This window comes from Chlamydotis macqueenii, chromosome 1 (genome assembly GCF_036417535.1).
Source record: "Chlamydotis macqueenii isolate bChlMac1 chromosome 1, bChlMac1.mat, whole genome shotgun sequence".
Classification (NCBI taxonomy): domain Eukaryota; kingdom Metazoa; phylum Chordata; class Aves; order Otidiformes; family Otididae; genus Chlamydotis; species Chlamydotis macqueenii.
In genome coordinates, this window is record NC_141556.1 from 54037912 (window position 1) to 54056437 (window position 18526).

An 18526-nucleotide genomic window follows, 5' to 3' on the forward strand; every position below is an offset into this window, starting at 1 on the left:
GCAAAACCATTGGACACAAATAGCTCTGAGAACCTCCACTGCAATCTCCTCTCAAAGCAAGCAGTAGCACAGAGTGCTACAACTGTGAAGGCTCTGTCTCAGAACAACATAAAACATACTAAAACAGAAAAAAAAAAAAATTCTAAACTATCATGGGTTTTGTTTATACCATGTTTTAGAGAAAGGTCAGCTCAATATTTCTCTTGGTATTGCTTTCATATCCTTCTACCATACCAAGTTCAGCTTTGCAAGAATCAGAACTTGTGCCATTTTATAACTTCCAAGACTCCAACAGAGTTTTGTACAGATCTCAGCTCTCCAATGGCATAGTGTAAGCCTTTTTCATCCTGGGATTTCACAAAATACCAGGCTTTCAATTTGTGACAGGTCCAGTAAAATCCAAATCCCTGCTTTTGCCTAATTCATGATGGAAAGGAATGGGAAAAGTATTTGCCAATATGCTTTCTTATAGATTGATCTTCTGTCTTTTAAAATCAACTGCAAACTCCCACTGACTTCTGTAGAGTAGGATTAGATCACAAACAAACAAACAAAAAGGCAAAATTAAATCATATCTCTCTGCAGAAATTCCCATTGCAATACGGAAGTGCTCCAAATCAAATCACCACTTTCAGGAATGAAGTAGCAGCCCCATGTTCTTTTAGTAGGCCAGAAGAGTTGAACCAGAGATAGAAAATGAAGTAGTCAGGAATTTTAGAGCTAGGGAAACTCATAGTGCAAATGCCTCAGATAGCCTGGAAAGTAAAGCTATCTTTCAGCAGGGATGCCAGTTAATCATCCATCTATCCATCCATCCATCCTTCCATCCATCCATCCATCCATCTACCCCTTCTTTAGTCATGGTTTTGATTACCTAGAGCCATTTTCTCTGTTGGCAAAATATGTCATAGCTCAGCAAGTACAGGAAAAAAAAAAAGCTCTGATTCTGCATCCAGCCTGAAGCTGTTTGTTTCTTTTTCCTGAACTCCCTATGGATCACATCCTATACAAAAGAGTCCTTGCTCCCAGATCCCCATGCATCTCCTATGAGGTTTGGTGATTAAAGTCTCTTCACTTCCTCCACACAGCTCACCACCCACTTGTGAAAGTGCTCTTAGAGCTGATCTTTGCTCACTGGAAAAATAAATGAAAACAACAAGAAAAAGAAAAAAAGACAGCAACAGACTGGAGACAAGTTAAAAAACCAGGAGCAGCAACTGAGCCTCTCAATCTGTGGAAAACAATGCATACTTTCTATCACTAGAACTCACCCCCTTCTCCCAGAAGTGTGCTCAGGAAAAGAACTTACTCTTCCAGTAAAAAATATGCTTTTTTTTTATCTTTGAAGCTTATGGAGAAAATCAGGAAAGATTAAACTATTGCCACGGCACCTGCCAGAGTTTGAAGAAAGCCCAAACAAGCATCTCCAATACCCTTCATTGCACTGTGCCTTCGAAAGCCTCTTGTAGCAAATGGAATGCTAGAATGCAAAGATTCAGGCTTACTGTAGCATGAAAAGGCAAGACAGCTACACTGATGACTAGTATTTATTTTTATATTAAATTCAACAAAAGCTTTTCTATACTTACGCATAAGAATCTCTGAATTGACTGCAAATTTCCAGTTTCTAGCAGAAAGTCTAAGATCCGAAGGACTGGGCTATTGAACTACAGGAATGTTTGACACACAGCATCTTGAAGTCCTTGTCTGAAAAAATACTGGGTGCTTTCCTCAGTGACACACAAGGGATAGAAGATGGTAAATCCACTAGTATTTCAAGGCTGCATACACGTATACATGCAGGAGTTAGTAGGTGGGATAACGAGGTGCGGGAGCTACTGCCCTCCCCATGATTTTAAACAGGGTCAGATGCTTCAGGTAGAGTGCCTGCTGACAGTTTGTTCCACAGGAGTGCACAGCCCAGCTGCTGAAGGGACTTCAGGGAGACTCAGGGAGAAAATTCGGAGCTCCTCACTAACCAGAGTGTATCAGAACATCAAAAATCAATACACAAAATAGATAGCTTTATTGCAACCCAGTGAAACAATTCCTCTCCACCAAGAAAGGTAAGCACCCCTCCTTAAATCAAACAGCACAGACCACTTAGCTGTGCAACTGCTTGCATTTTTATTATAGAAGCAGCAAGAAAAGGCAGCTTCTATTCAAAATGAGAGCATTAAGGAGGTGCAAGCCAGGCCTTGGGAAGATTTTGGCAAGCCAAGATGTCAAAGCAAACTAAGAAAAATGCCTGAGAGCCACAATTTCCTTGCTGTCCTTATTTGTGACCACACCTGGTGGAAAGTCAGGTAAAAAGAGGAATAGGGTTATGAGGCAGAGCAGGAATTTGACCTCACTGTGGTGTTACTGTTACCATTTTACACCCATAGACCCCTAGAATCGTTATTGCTTTATTGCAGTCTAAAACCAGAGTTGATTTCAAAGCAGAAGTAGTCCCTTACATTGCATATCATCCTGGTGAAACACTATCTGCTGGCTACAGGAAAAAACTTGTCTTTCTCCTACAGCCCTTTCACTTGCAAGCTCAGGCTTTCCGTAGCTACCTGCTGCAAGAGACAGCAAGACATTGCAGGGTGTCCCTTGCTCCGTGTGAAAGAGCGGAGGCTCCATTACCGGATCTCAATGCCTCCAGAGATCCTCGTACTCCCCCACTGTCACCCTGCAAGGTCAGGGATCTGTAGTTTGCAGAGCTGAGCTGGAGGTGGAGCCGATCCATTGACACAGCACCACTCCCCAGCTGACAGATGGCTTCCCACAGAAAATCTGCTCGGAGTTTACTGCTGCTGGGACAAGTATTGCCTCCTCCTCCTGCACGTTTCACCCCTCAGAGAAGGAGGCTGGATTGCACATGGCCAAGGTGCAAAAGCACTCACCGTGAAGCCTCCTCTTGGAGACTGGTGGCTGGCAAGTTCCTAGGTGGATGGAACAGGGTTTGCAGAGGTGGCATAAGGTTTAGTGAGCAACCAAGTATTATTGCCACCATTTCTAAGTTGCCTAGTGCCTTCTATCCCTCAAGGGCAGGCCCATGCAGATATTGCATGAAAGCCAGGTCTGACCCATACCTCACACCAAAATGCAAGCCCTTGGCAAGGCTGCAGGCAACTCTCAAAGCAGCCCTCCTACATCTGCCATTTAATGAACCATCTACCTCAGATGTGGCAGGAGAGGTCCCTGGGGTGCTTTTCTCACAAGTGCCTTCCTAACAGTCTCTCTGGATTCCCTAGGCAGGCAAAAGCAATCACTGCCTTACAAAGAACATCTTGCTATCAAGAGCAAAATTGCTTCTTGGCATGGGGCAGACTAGAGAACATCCCTAAAGCAGAGGAATGCAAGATCCCAAAAAACAGTTGCAGTGGGCCAGTCATCTTGAGGAACTAGAGAGCCTTCCACTGAGCCATAGGATAACTGCTGACTTAGGGAGTGAGGACATCAGCGTGTTACATTTCCTACTTGCAGCCTGTCTGAATGTAACCTGGTTCTGCATGCCATGCTCGAGTGGCTGGGCCATGAGCAGATCTTTGCTACTGGTGGCAAGTTCCTTTAGTTCCAGTCCAAGTGCCAGACCCCACAAGGGCCAAGTGTGTCAAGTTACGCACAAAGAATTTGAGTGAGGACCAAAGAAAGTGCATGTGTTTGCTTCTTGGATTTGGAGAAATAAACCATGTTTTTGCAAAATGCTGTAGGCTTTTGGGAACAACAGTATATCTAACCTCATTTGCTGCTGCATTAAGCTTCCTGTGCAGCCATAATTTAACAACTGGGGTCTGCCCTTCCAGTTTGCAAAGGGGAACGTACAATGACTATAATGAACCTATAACGATCCTAACGACTCAGGGCACTATCACTTTCCAAAGCCCTGCTCTCATTTTCCTGATTTAGAAGAAAATCTGTTTGTGTGTCTTTAGTACAGTCTTGATTTGCAAAATTCCTCTGTGACCTACAAACAAATCACATGGGGCTGACTCTTGTTTAGACCTCGGCCCTGCCTACCACACATTTTGTGGGGGCAAAAAGGAGTGAGCACACACTAAATAACTTCTGGGAAAACATAGACCTTCATTTCCTTACCTGTGTATTTCTTTTCTTCAAAATTGAGACACCGCTGTGTACCTATTTGTCACAGTCCTGGTGGGATACCTGATTCACTGGAGTTTTATTGTTCATGATGGAAAATGCCGCAACAGTTCAAAGTCTTATAATTAAATTTTCTATATTTCTGAGCCCGGTTTGTTATAACAGATCTGACAGTAAATCAGAATCTTTGTTGCTTAAGTGTTCATTTACTCCTGTTTATTCTTACCACAAATGCATCACTGCCTCAGGTTAGCCTGCAGCCAGTCTTCTGCCTGTTTGTTTTTTCTCCCCACATTTAATTTTTTTATTTAGTCTTCAACGACTCAATACAATAAAACTCTGGTTTTAGTATTGTGTGCTGCATCATCCTGTGCAAATCGTTTCCTTGAGTGCTTGCAGTAGGGACTATGAGAACATGGTGATTCTTCAGCCCTAGCACAATGTCCCCGTGGTGAGATTGGCGTCTAGAACAGCATCTCTGCATCTTCATGTACATACACACTCAGATTTCCACAAATACACATATTCACCGCAAAACATACCCAAAATAAGGCTGGAGCATGTTGGACTGTGTCATTTCTTGATGTCTCTGCCTAGTTTATACTATTTAGTAAGATTCCAAAACTTTCCTGTCTTACTGGAACAGGTTGTCTGAATTATTACTGATTTTGGCTTGCACAGCAGATGGAGCAGATGACCTCCTGCAATCCTTTCCCAGTGCTCTGATTCACTGATGAGTGGATCATTCTTGGTGAAAATCCTCAGAGCCGCTCTGGGAACGTGCCATCAGTGGGAAGTTCAAATTCGTTAGAGGCAGAAATGTGGTTTACATAACTGTATCATTTATCAGTTCCCTCCCTTGTTCTCATAATAACTACTGAACACATTAGTCTTACTTGACAGAAGGACACATAGCTCAGAGACGATGGTTACAGAGAAGTGATTACAGAAATTTGTGGATGAGTGAAAGGGAGAGACCCAGTTCAGTGATGGAAAGATTCAGTTCACTGATGGAAAGGCAGGCAGGATACACGCCGATGAATTAGTGGAGGGCTGTCAGACCCCTCTCTTACAGCAAAGCGTGTTGCTGTCCTTCTGGTCCCTGCTAGGCAGGGCATACAAGTGGCCAAGAAAGGAGGTCTGTGGCAATTAGGAGAACGGTTGTTGACTCTCTAGGTCCTCTCTGGAAGCCGCTATCCCTAGTGGCTACTGAGAATAATTGTGACAAGGAATCTGGAGCTGTTAGTGTTGCTCAATTTTGTTACCCTACTAAACAGTAACAAATGTATCAAAATTCACATGTATAATGACATTAACTATACACATAAATATGATCATTTACACAGATCCCAGTCATGGCTTGGACGTTAATCTCTCTGTAGCAGTGGAAACAGATCTGCTACAGAGCCCTAGCCCAGGGGCAACTGTGTAAGTGCTCCAGCACCGAGGAGCTCCTGAGAGCTGCAATAAAAAGGTCTCTGATTAAAGATGACTCAAGGGCTGAAAACAGCTAAGTGATTTCCACTTTTCACTTAAGGGTCTACAGAAATCATTCATTCGAAACATTTTGCAAGAGAGAAAACACAAGATACCCTAGATTCTGCAATCTTATCTTGAGATTGTTTCACTCTATACCACATGCAGCGAATAAAAAAGATAAAAGAGTCAAATGCAGCAGGGCCATTGTCTGACGTATACTATTCACAGGAAAAAAACACAGAAGTTGTTTGGCTAAGGAGAAAGTGCATTTGTGAATTTTATACACAATCACTGGTCAAAGCAGGCTAGTATATGATGGTATGCCACACCAGCTTCTCAGAGCATCACATATGGATGCCAGCACTTTTCCACAGAGGGGAAATGGCAGTTAGCAAGCTGCCAGGATAAACAGTTTTCACACCAGGCTTATTGCATTTCCATTTTCACCTCCGTATGTGTGTGTTTCCTTGTTTGATAAGCTTACATGGATGGATTAAACCACTGATCACTCTGGGTAGATTCCCCCCACCAGGTGCCATGTTATACCATGCGGGCAATCTGGACAGCCCAAGCCTAGCTCCTCTGTCCCAGCTCAGACAAGCCCACTAGGCTGGCTTAATATCCTGACATTGCCGGCCCAAAACAGTTAGAGGAAAGTCAGACTGCCCCATTACTCATCCATACAATTACATCATGGTGTTTGCCTGGGCCTTCTTTTCTGGCTGTCTTACCCTCCAGACTAAGGACTGAATTTTGACTGTAAGCTATTGGTATAGCCATATTAATCAATAGCAGCCATAAAACTATCCAGCACTCTTTAAAGAGTCCAGTCACAGTATTTGGCAAGATGTCATGAAATAAATTTCTCAAATCAACTATCCAGGGTGAAATACTATTTCTTTTTATCATTTCTAAATTAACTGCTCCTCCATTTCATCAAATATGCCTTTGGTCCCTTATTATGAGCAAACCTTATTATGAGTTGAACCTCCAAAGGTTCACAGAGTCAATTTAGATAAGCCTTGGAAATTCAGCAGTGCATTCAATGCCCCCTGAGCAACCCCGGAGCTGAAGATCTCCTCTCGCTGTGGCCCAGCTGTGGACAGGACTGTGTCTGTGAGGGCCTCCATGCCCCTTCTGTCTCATGGAGTAGTGATACTCCCTTTCTCTCAAATTCCACATTGCTTATTTAAGCACTAACCTTCTGCAGGCAAGGCTGTTAGTTGCTCTGCCTTCTACAGGCGCCTAACACATGGCGCCTGCAGTCCTGACGATGCCAACGTCTACTCAGCCTTTATGGATAGAGTGAAGTTGGCTGTGCCTATGCTCTGAGCTGGCCGGACCACAGCTGAAACAAGTAGTCCATTTTAAGTAATATTGTGCCAGGACTTAATCTTTTCTTAGAGGCTGACCTTATTAACCAGTTTAGATAGATAATTGTCAACGCATTGATACTGCTTACATCCCCTTTGGATCAGAGCTGGCTTGCCTCAGAGTACAAGTGAGCGAGCAGCTGAAGGCAAACTGTGTGTAGATGTGCTCTCCACTCTCCTTAAAGCAAAGAGCAGTAAAAGGCTTCAGCCTCATCCATTTTGCCTAGCAGTAAACAGGCAACTCTCTTACTCACAAGAAAAAAAAAAAAAAAAGAAAAAAAAAACCCAACCAAACAAAAAACCCCACTTAAAATGGGAGAGCTCTCTAGTAAGGGGACAAAACCAAGAGCTGAGATCTGACTAGATTACTCCAGACTTCCCACTGCCCCATATCTGGCTGCCTCTTCTCTAAGAGTGTCATAACTGATGCTCTAAATAAATAAATAAATAAAGAGAAAAAGAAAAAGAAAAAGAAAAGAGAAAAAAAGGGCCTGAACTCACTGTTTTGGTCCCAGTTCAGCAGCAGGGTTTCCCTGGCAGCCCCACACAGGTAATGCAGCCGTGGCTGTGAGCCCCTTACAGTCAGCGCTGTTCCCACAGGGCTCCCCACAGCACTGTGTGCGGCCCAGCCCACCAGTGTTGGGGCTGCCGAGGTTGGAGCTGGGCATTAGTACCCACATTCCAAAGAGGGACTCATCTGCCGGCAGCCTGCTGGGACGGTAGAGATGCGCAGAAAGAGGAGGTAGGCTGACGGACCCCCTGCCTGGACCTCTTGTGCCAGGAAACTTGGGGCAGGAAGGAGTCAAGTCAAGATTTCCCCTCATTCTGCCCGCCCAGGCCTCCTTCTTCCAGGGCTGGCTGCTGCCTGCCTTGGTGCTGTTTTCCTCTGTGGTGTGAGAGGAAGGTGTGGAGCGTATGTGCTGCTGTCTTTGTTTCCCTGCATCCATGCACCGCTCTTACCTGGGGATGCTGTCCCACAAACACAGCCAGGTCTATTCAGTTAGCCCAGGTCACTGACTTCCTGCCATGAGGCTGCCCCAAAACTCAGAAAGAAGTGAACGCACCTTTTCTCCTCCTGAGCCTCAGAGTAAGCATTCAGCCATTTCGTACTCACAGGTCCATGAGGACCCATGCCACTCTTCACTGCACCCTCCAAATCATATCCTATCACTTTGGAAAGGAGGTGCTGCGTGTTCAGAGTACACCTCCTCCCTGCGCCCAGCTCTCCCAAACCTGATTCACCCCAGCACACTCCAACCTGTGTTTTACAGCACAGGCTGAGACAGGAGCTATGTCAAACCCTTGCTGCGCACCAGGTGAGAAGGCAGCTCCGTGTGGTGTGTTTTAAGAGGGATTTTACCACCTTCCTTGTGCTGCCAGGATAGTATAAAAGAACCCAGGCATAAAAGAAAGAAACAGTACCCTGGTCCATTTTTGTCTGGACACACTGCTGGCAAGCAGCTGTCTCATTAGCACATAACCTGTATGTCTGCACCAGGCAACAGGAAGCACAGAAACCACGAGCTGGCCATAAGGAATCTGTGCATCATTACTGTGTGGAAACTGCAGCTCATGTCCAGTAGAGCTGCCATGTCAGGAGCGCTAACTAGTTCAAATCCCAGCCTGCACCGCCCTGGTGACACTCCTTCTGGCTTCAGAGCTAGATGAGGACTCTCTAAACCTGAGGAGAAGAACCAGAGGTGGTTTCCTGAACCATTGGACCTGGGCTCTGGATTCAGCCCCTGCTTTGGAAAGCGACTGTATCACTGAAGTGTGTTAACAAGAGTCCTCGGCTAAAACCAGCAATAAGGATTTCAATATGCAGCCTCATTTGTCATGTTTGAAGACCTGATCCCCATCAGAGCTGGCTTTGGCCATAGCTAGCTACTTCTTGTGCTCCAGAATGGAGCAGCATCTTCCTTCTCTCTACCCAGCTCTCCTTCCTAATCAACCAGTGAGCAGTGCCTCTGTTGCGAAGCTGCTGTCATGCCTGTCTTGCTCATCTAATTGATTCACAAAGTTTTAAATTATTATTGATTCTCCTCTTCCCCACTGCGGAGACTTTGAGACCAATAAAGCACATAGAGTTATTTACACAGACATTAGAAAGGAAAGAAGCTCCCTCCTCAAATATTCTTCTTGAGCTCCCATCTATTAAGTCTCAGAAGCTCAATAGGAGGTTTCCTACAGCTTTACAGACAAAAACACTCACAAATATATGAAGTCTCCTGCACGCACACATACCCATCAAAACATTTGCAGGATGTTCTGCCAAATCCACACTTGCTGAATTATTGCTTCCTATTATTTTGTATTGGGATCGTAGCTCTTTCAGTTCCTTTGCTTTGCCCTGACAACTAACAACCATTTGCCATACCTCTTGCTGCTACAGCACTGAGGCAGAAATTGTGGCAAACTTCCTATTCAAGGAAAAGCCATTTCCAAACTCCAATGAACTGGAAGTTGTTCTTGGTAAAAGACTGGACCGTAGTAGACTTGCAGAGCAGGAGCTTGCAATCTTGCCCACAGTTCCTGAAACACTTAACATTCATGGCTGCTACAGTGATTGGTGCTGTAAGGACCATTACATCCATCTCCATGATCTAAGCACATGAACATTTACACTCCTCGGGGTCTGATGAAGAGGATTTGGGAGATGGAATCAGCCCATCTGAGTCTGCAATAAGGGTGCTATGAGTTTCAGTTCTGTACTTCTTTTTGCTTGAGCGATGAAAGTCAACGAGCCCATTTCTAGTCAGTTTAACTCTGTACTGCAGCACACATAATTGCATTCACTTTTTTTTTCTATATTTACCTGCACATTAACAGAAGGTGCCATCTATATATTCAGTATGCCCTTGACATAACTTAAAAGCAGCAGCATAATAAATAGGATGCTCTTTTTATACTTGAATTCAAATTTTTCTATCTGTATTAGGCTTTGTACTTTTTTAAACAAAACCTGAGGCTGGGACTGAACTGCCATATCTTTTTCAAGATCACACACGCACACGAGGCACTGAGATTTCTGTCGAGGATTGGCACAGCAGAGAAAGGGATTGATGGAGCAGTAAAAGAATTTGCCTCTGCTGGCCATTAATAATAAGTGTAACAAAAGCATCTAAGAGAATAAAAGCCAGAGTGAGGCGTGTAAGGTATAGAAATAGCTCTTTGACTGAGTCAAAGGCAAAGCCGATGCATCTTGTTTTCCTACATCTCCTGTTGTCTGTCCTCTTTCTTAACCACACACTCTGGCACGGCGGGGGAGTGGGAAGCAGATAGAAGCATCAGCAGGAGCTACAGCAAGCGAGGGAGAAAGGAGCTATTCAGTCTGAACGTCGCCTGGCCAGGGCTTGTGACAAAAGATGAACAAATAACGATATGAGAGGGGAAAGAAAAAGCCATGTCCAGCACTGCAGCTCTGGAAAGGGAAGAGCTGTTGGCTGCGCTGCTTTGTCTTTTCCGTCCACTTTGTATCACTCTGTCTCATTATTTTCTGACTTCCTGCACACAGCTGCCTCCAGGTTCTTCTGCATCCAGGAGGACATATATATATATATATACATGGGCACGTGTACATGCAGGCAACTCTACATGCAGGATGGCTCAAGATAGGCAAATTGCCTCATCTCCAATATGCCAGTTCCAGTCCAGCTCAGGCTGGCAGCACTTGAAGTAGATTAGCATCTGACAACGATCCCTATGAAGTGAGGTGATGGTGCAGTCCGGCCTTACTGAAGATTATTGTCTACATCACCATACACACCTTCAGAGCTAATTAAGCCTCTGGTTAGTGCTTTCAGAGAGCAGCCAAGGATTACACAGGCTGCTTCACTACACAGCCCTGGCCACAGCCCAGAGGGAGAGCTTGCATGCCTTCAAATGGTGGATGGAAGCGTTGGAGATATGGTTTTAACAGACTTTATTCTTCTTGACAAAGTACAATCCTTCAGGACTCATCTTTCACGGAGGCAAGTAGTCATCTAATTAATATATACGAAGAGTATCTGGGTTAAAAAAAAAAACAAACAACAACCCAGCTATCTTTCCTTTAGGCAGGTCAGAAGCAGCAATACTTGTGGGAAGGGAATAGCCATAGAAAGGTGTATTTCAGGGTGCAGCTAAGCAATTTTGGAAGCTGAGACAAAGTCATCGTTCTGGTCATCTAGCTTCAGGATACTTTTTTTTGCTAGTAGGAGGAAGTGCCTTTTCTTCTTTTCATGCAAAACCTCTGAATATCTGCCTCCTGAGAAGTACTGAGCTGAAAAACCTTTCCTTCAAGTCTGGCGGCTAGTGCAAGAAGCTCAACCTTTTCATTATCTCAGTGGGTGCAGGATGTGTACATTCCTACACTATGCATCCATCTGCACTGCGCAGGAGCCTGTAGCAGTAGCTGTACACCCTCCGTCTCAAAGGACGTTCTTCTCTTCTCTGCGCTAAGAGTAGAGGAAACAGAGCTGAAGAACTATGTACATTAATCATCTTGGCATCAGCACTCTTCAAGGCATGCAGCCTTGCAGGATGGGCATGCTTGGTGACCAAAGCACACTCCATGGGAGATAGCAACCCAGTGCCCTACAAGCTCCTTTGGCGTCCAACTGCTCTTTTTATGTTACCTAGTAATTTCTAAGAGCTGATAGTAGATCTCTTTCTCTTTTCACTCATCAAGCTAATCCCACTAACTTCAAAGTCACATCCTACCTTCTAGGTGAAAGTGAGAATGTGAAGAGGCTCCTTGTGCATCCAGCAGTAGACTGTGGGCACAACCCCTCTATTCATTACTGGGAAAACACGCCCTTTACAGCTATCCCTCACTAGTCTGCCTTCTCATGGAATCTCTCTTTATAATGTAGCTCTAGAATATGCAAGGAAGGAAAAGTATGCAATATTTTCACATATTTGCATATTTTAAAATGTATGTACTCCATCCATACATAAAGGGCTGAGGATCCTAAATCTCCTTTTTTTACAGGGAGCTTTCTGAGGATGTTGTGGTTTAACCCCAGCTGGCAACTAAGTACCACATAGCTGCTTGCTCACTCTCCCCGCCCTCACTGGGATGAGGAAAAGAATAGGAAGAGTAAAAGTCAGAAAAAGCATGGATTGAGATGATGATGATAATAATAATAATAACAACAATAATTGTAATGAAAATGAAAAAAAAATAAAAATAATAAAAAAAAACCAAACAAAAAGAGAGAGAAAAATAAAACCCAAGAAAAACAAGTGATGCAAATGGAAAAAAACAATTGCCACCAACCAACCAGTGCCCAGCCTGTTTCCAAGCAGTGGTAGCCTGGCCAGCTTTCCCACTAGTTTCTATACTGAGCATGACATCATATGGTATGGAATATCCCTTTAGTCAGTTAAAGTCAGTTGTCCCAGCCATGTCCCCTCCCAAATTCTTGTGCACCTCCAGCCTACTCGCTCATGGGGTGGTGTGAGAAGCAGAAAAGGCCTTGACTCTGTGTAAGCACTGCTCCGCAGCAACTGAAACATCAATATGTTATCAAAATTATTCTCATCCTAAATCCAAAACACAGCACTATACCAGCTCCTAGGAAGAAAATTAACTCTATCCTGGCTGAAACCAGGACAGAGGGCCATAAGTTCCCCTTCAGCTGTCTGCTCTGGGAGACTTTGCACATCCCATTGATAACTTCTGTATTTCATTGCCATGCAACAAGAAAATTGTTGGGTCACCAGAAGATTTTCACTTCACTCCATAAGCACCAGCATGACTGTTTCATCAGAGATTCATCATACAAGCCCTCCTGGCCTTGAACACAACCCTTCTCAGGGCTCCTCTAAACAGGGCAGTTTACTTCCTTACGCAAGATGCATTGTGTGTCTTAGACATTGACGAAGGAAGCCCTCAGTCCTCTGAGCACACCAACAGCAACATTTTAACAGTGCACAACAAAGTTGCTCAACAGTTTACAGTCTAAACTAAAGATGAACAGCATCTCAGACAGAGGCGGCAAGAGGGTTTTAAGCAAACTGGTCATAATCCCTCCTGCTGGGATATGGATAGTAGACATAAACTGGTCCCATTCCTGGTGAGTCTTGGTAGCGGATTTTTCAGGACTGTAAGTGGGCAACACTCTCCATCCTACAGCTTGCACCAAACCACCTCCTCAGAGTTTAACAGCATCTTGCAGTCTTTATGGACTCAGAATGGAGATTACTGCCTCTTGAAGTGCCGAGAGCTTTTGCTACAGTTTCTAGGTTTCCCCTGAAGTGCTTCCTTCCAGGTATTGAATGAGCTACGTATTACAACTGAAAAGATTTTAATTTAGCAATTTTTTCTTTTCAGCTGATGTACTCAATGCAGAGGGAATACAATAGACAAGATCTCTTTGCTCACCAATAATCTGTATAAGCTTGTTTTAAGCACATTGTATGATTGCTTCAACTTCCCAAAAACAGCCTCCTCACATCTCCAGGCCTCAGAAAACCAGTCCTGGATTGTGTAACACCACAGCCCCATGTCAGAGATGCCAGAGCTAACCCGTACAACCTAGTAAGCCCACAAGGCACAGTAACACCTTCCAGAAGTATTAGCTCGGATCCCTGAAGCTGAAACTTGGTTTCAGTACAGTCCCTGAGCTAAATTTGTGATGACACAATTGTACCACTCCTGAAGCTAGCCTGCTGGGTACTACCTAACAGTCTACACACCATGCCATGCAGCTATGACCTCCTCAAGACTCACTCCCTTCCTGCAGTGCCTAGGCACCCCAATATCACAGAATGCTTCCCACCACAGCCGCCATGGGAGGCCTACCCTTGCTGCCTGCACATTGGGCTCCCTTTGCACCCACTGCTTCAGCAGAGGTTGTTATCCCCAGCACGCAAGGAATAGCTTAATCCTTTTCTCTCAGGCCCACCTTGGACTTTTCTCCTGCATGCCTCTGCTCCACAGAGTCCCTCTGCATCGGCTTCCCTCTCACACACTGGGCATGAGGGAGCGTGACCATGCCAGGGCTGGGGCAGCAGGAGGTGAGGCCAAAAGGACAGCAGACGGTGGGTTCACGTCCACATACACGCGCATCCCGATTAAGGATCCAGCTTTGTTTCCATGGCAACATGCAGAGCCGCAGCAGCACAGTCCCTTCCCACGTGTCGGGGGCTGTGACCTGTGACAGCCACACTCCGCACCGCTAACTCCTTCTGCTGTCCCCAGCCATCACCGAGGCCTGCCAGTGGTGACCCCCTGCGTGCTTTCCAAAACCTGGCAGATTAGGGCTCGCAGATTTCCTGCTCGTGATGTGCCGTCCACAAACAGCCAAGTAAGGATGCGCCGACTAATAGCAGTATGAGAAGTAACATCACCCATCACAGTTGAGCTGTAAACTCCCTCAGAACAGCATTACAGAGAAACACGTTTTCTTTCCTGAAAGCTGGCAACAGTAATTAACCGAGTGTGGTTTTAGGGAACTAAAAGAAGATATTTTTTCCTACACGCAGGTGGCTCCTCAGCACAAGGCCAAGCAGCCAGAACTCCCCTGGATCTACTGCCAAACACCACTTGCAACCAAAGCCAGCTCCACCTTTCGGGACAGGTTGTCCCATGCAGCCCACCTTCCCATGGGACTGTACTAATATCCCTTCCAAGCAAGGATAAGCCTGGGCTATTCTGCCGCTCCACTCAGCCCCTGCAGTAGGGAGGTGAAATACAAGAGGACAGCCAAGATACTGGGGCTAGGAGCTTGCACCCTTCTCAACACCTCTCCAGGGAGCAGGGAGAAACATGTTAGGCATAAGCAGATGTTTCTTCAGGCCTCCTGCAGCCAGAAAAGCTATCTGCCAACTTAGAGCTGAACCACGGGCAGGACTGAAATGCTCATGGTTTCTTGGCCATTTCTACTACATGTCTTAAGGGTTGTCTGCTGAAGAACGATTGGGAAAATTAATCCAAATTAACTAAAGTTGTGAGTTTAGCATGAATTCATTAAATCACATTAGCCTTGAATGGACACAGTTCTTCCAAATTAAAGCAACCCTTAGAAGAAAATTGAACTAAACTGAATTAAGGTCCTTTTAATTCTAAAGAACAGAGTGCCTACATGGGGTTTGATGTAATTAAGGAACAGCAGTCTGGAAGGGATGTCCCAGCTTTGGTCTCCTAGGCAGCCTCTCCATATCAGTCTTTTCAGGAACCGATCATGCTCTCACTGAAGAACAGTTAGGTTTTTCACTTTCCCTGTGCAGTTTGAAAGCTGGGGCAGAACCTTGCTGTATTGATGACTTTCTGCTGAAGCCCATTCCTGGCCAGTTCATTCCTATTTGCTCTTTTCCTTGAAGAGCCCTCCTATTGCCAGGGTATTTTCCCCTTACTCTTGTTTTAATGGAGGGCAGCCTTTTATATTCTCTCAGTCTGAATTTTGCCAGGTTAGATAAGCTACGCTATCTTAGTGTCCTCTTGTAAAATGTATTCTTCCTTCTCTCTACCAACCAGACACTCTTCTGACTCCCTTTTCTTTAATTGGGATAACTGGAATTATACGCAGAATTGTACACAAAGGAAATTACAGTAGAGCATTTTACAATGATACTGATACTTCCCTGCCTTGGCAGGGAATATCCTGCCTGGCACCTAGGAACATAATTGCCTTTTATGCTGATGTCTCATATAGAAGGCTCAGTCATCACATCAGTAAATAATACTCCCACTTTTTCTCTTTTTCATTTGCTTCCAACTGAAAATCCCATTGTTTTTAGGATCAATTAGTAGGAGTAACAAAGAATGTTCCCATATAGGCCAGCAGACTGTGCAAAGTCACCCAGACCAGCTAGAAGAAATAGGAATAGAAATAGTACTGCACTCTCCAAACAACTTCCGCTACTCAGGTCCTTCAGACCTAGTGTGGGTTCCACCACATGGCTCCAAATCAGGTGCTGTAGATGTGTCTAGCTGCATGTTTCTGGGCTTCACACCAGTGCATTTCACCCTGTTTCTATACCATAGTCCTCAAGACTGTCCAGTTCTTCATGCTTGTTCCCTATTCCACTCTGTGTTGATCACGCTACTCCTAAGTGTGTACAAATGTCCTCATGAACATGATCCCTCACATTCCTACACCATAAGCCAGAGCTAGATATTTGGAAACATTTAAGATTCTGTGGTTTAGAAAGTTTCAGATTAGCCACACTACACTTCATCTCATTTCTGGTGTGGGAGGTAGGAGCAAGGGATACAGATTGGAAAGGAATAACTGATGGAAGCAAGGCAATCGGTCTCCCATTCAGACAAGCACTACGCATTGCAGGACATGAGCACATTTACAGTGTTACATGAATACAGCCAGATTAAAAAAAAAAAAAAAAGAAAACAGTCTTCATACAATATATATCCAAGCTAGGGACTATATGACTGCAGAAAATCATTGTACTGAGAAGCAGAAAGAGGCGAAGGGGTAAATTATTAGGTTCTGATTCAACACGCCATTATTGCCATTCAAGATTCCATTTACCAAGGACTAGGTTACTTCACTGTAAAATTAGACTTTTGTCCTGGTAATTTAGGCCCTTTGAAAATATTCATTCACATTTTTAAAGCAAAATTGCTTAGACCTGGCTTGTCTGTGTTTCTTTGCTGTCAATGCTCCTGTATAGGAGTTTCACCTGCATATTCATGTATGGAAATGTGCAAAAACTTGCAGAACTGTACATCTTCTGTGTTCGTATGCAAGTATTCAAGCCAGAAGTGCTTGTGTGCTCATTCAACAAGGGAATAGAAACAATACCAAATAGATCTCTCTGACCAACCATAATTAAGTAATGCAGCCTGTATCAATCCACAGAGTAAATATTTTCCAAGAAGTTCACTGAATAAATTCAAATAAATTTGAGGAAATTATGATCTGCACAATTGATATTCCATGAGCAGAAAAAGAAGCTAAATTCACTGAATAAATTATGTGTTATGAATTAGTCCCCCAGCTCTAGCAATTACTATGGCTGGATTATTAAAATGGATGGATAATTCAGCATCAATAGTACTATTTCTTGTTCCGGGTACTTGCAAAATAAGGTTTTCTATAGCACTGGTCAAAATAAAATAAATGACAGTGTCCTCTTTTGGGGTTTTTTGGGTTGTTTTGTTTTGTTTTGTTTTTTTACAAAAGAAGAAACTAAAGTAGAAAAACAAGCTTCCTGGTGTCAGTGTGTACCAAGCTTCCTGGTATGTACCAGCTCAGCAGACTGGAGGAAATAAAATCCGGGTCCCTGAACACCCAGCTCAATCCTTCCTCAAAAAAAAAAAAAACAACACAACACAAGAACTAGTCAAGATGTGATCCCTCACACCCATCCCTCGTTCCTCTGTATGAGAAGATGGCTACATTCTGGATGCAGGAAGAGTAGGGATCCTATTAGCCTAAAGCAACAGGCAACGGTTATTGTTTGAAAGTGTCTCACCACATTTAATGGGCTAGTGAGCACTAGATTTGCCCTTTTAGAATATGTCCTTTGGGAAAATCCATTATTAATTGTCATCTCTTCTGTAGCGTCACCGAACTATGATGTTCAGCAAACTATATTGCAGTCTGAGGGGTAAATAAATTATTTGGGGAGCTAGAAATGGGATGGAAATCAGCCCGTTACCAGAAAATAATTTGGGAAGTAATCAGCAGGATCTTTGCCCAACTCCCTGTTGGTCTCTCTGAAACACCTCCATCAGCGTGACACACACAACTCCCGCCCTGTTGCAGGAAGGCAAAGGGTGGAGGAGGTCTGAGCTGCCTCTCAGGGGGCTTTCCTGGAGCAGGGGTAAGAGACTGGCCCAAACCAGAGGAAACGGTGCTGTACCTGGGACGGCAACTAAGAGAAGAATTTCATACTGCAAAAATAATCAGTTTGGCACCTTGCACCAGCCTCAGAGCTATTCTGGTTAAAAGAAACAAGGCAATTTCCTGATAGTTTTACCGAAAAGAAAATCTTGAGCCCTCCCGACCCTCACGTAAAGCCATGGGTTAGTGCTCGTCCATTCCTCCCTTCCCCAGGTGCTGTGCTGCCGCCACACGAGAGATTAACAAGGAGGTTATATTTAAACTTCCAAGAGGAGCTGCTGTGCGATTATGGGTCTATTTAAAATCCTCCGGGCAGCTGCAGTACATAATAACAAGTCAGCGGGAGGGAGGGAGAGAGGGGAAAGGAGGAGAGGGAAAGGAGGGGGTCGAGAACGTCACAGATTGTCTCAAAAAAATTGATTGCCAGAAGATGGCAGGGGGGTGCAGTCAAGTTAAAGATGCCCCACTGCGGTGAGCAAAAGGGAGAGGGGGGACATACGAAAGAGGTGCCAGCACCAGTGGAGCACAATGATGGCGAGGGGGGGGGATTGGAGAGGCCGGCATGGAAAGCTGCCAGACCTGAAACTTCATCGCCTCGGGCAAGGACGTCATTCCCTTAAACCCACTCCGCTTGCTCCGGAGGGCTCTGTCACACGCCACTGGATGCCTGTCCAGGCTTCCTCAGATCACAGGCGTCTGAGTGAGTAAAGCGCTATTATTAGATTGTCCTCTCCAGCCTGCCCACACACACACCTTGCCCTTAGGCCAGCACAAAACTACCCCCAAGAA

The 18526-nt window shown here is 44.6% G+C and overlaps 1 protein-coding gene across 1 annotated transcript in view; it reads right to left on the reverse strand.

The window, feature by feature from the left end:
- The window catches only part of GRIN2B (glutamate ionotropic receptor NMDA type subunit 2B), a 205278-nt gene that overhangs the window by 119900 nt on the left and 66852 nt on the right, over positions 1-18526 (reverse strand). The gene's annotated exons all lie outside the window — the stretch shown is intronic.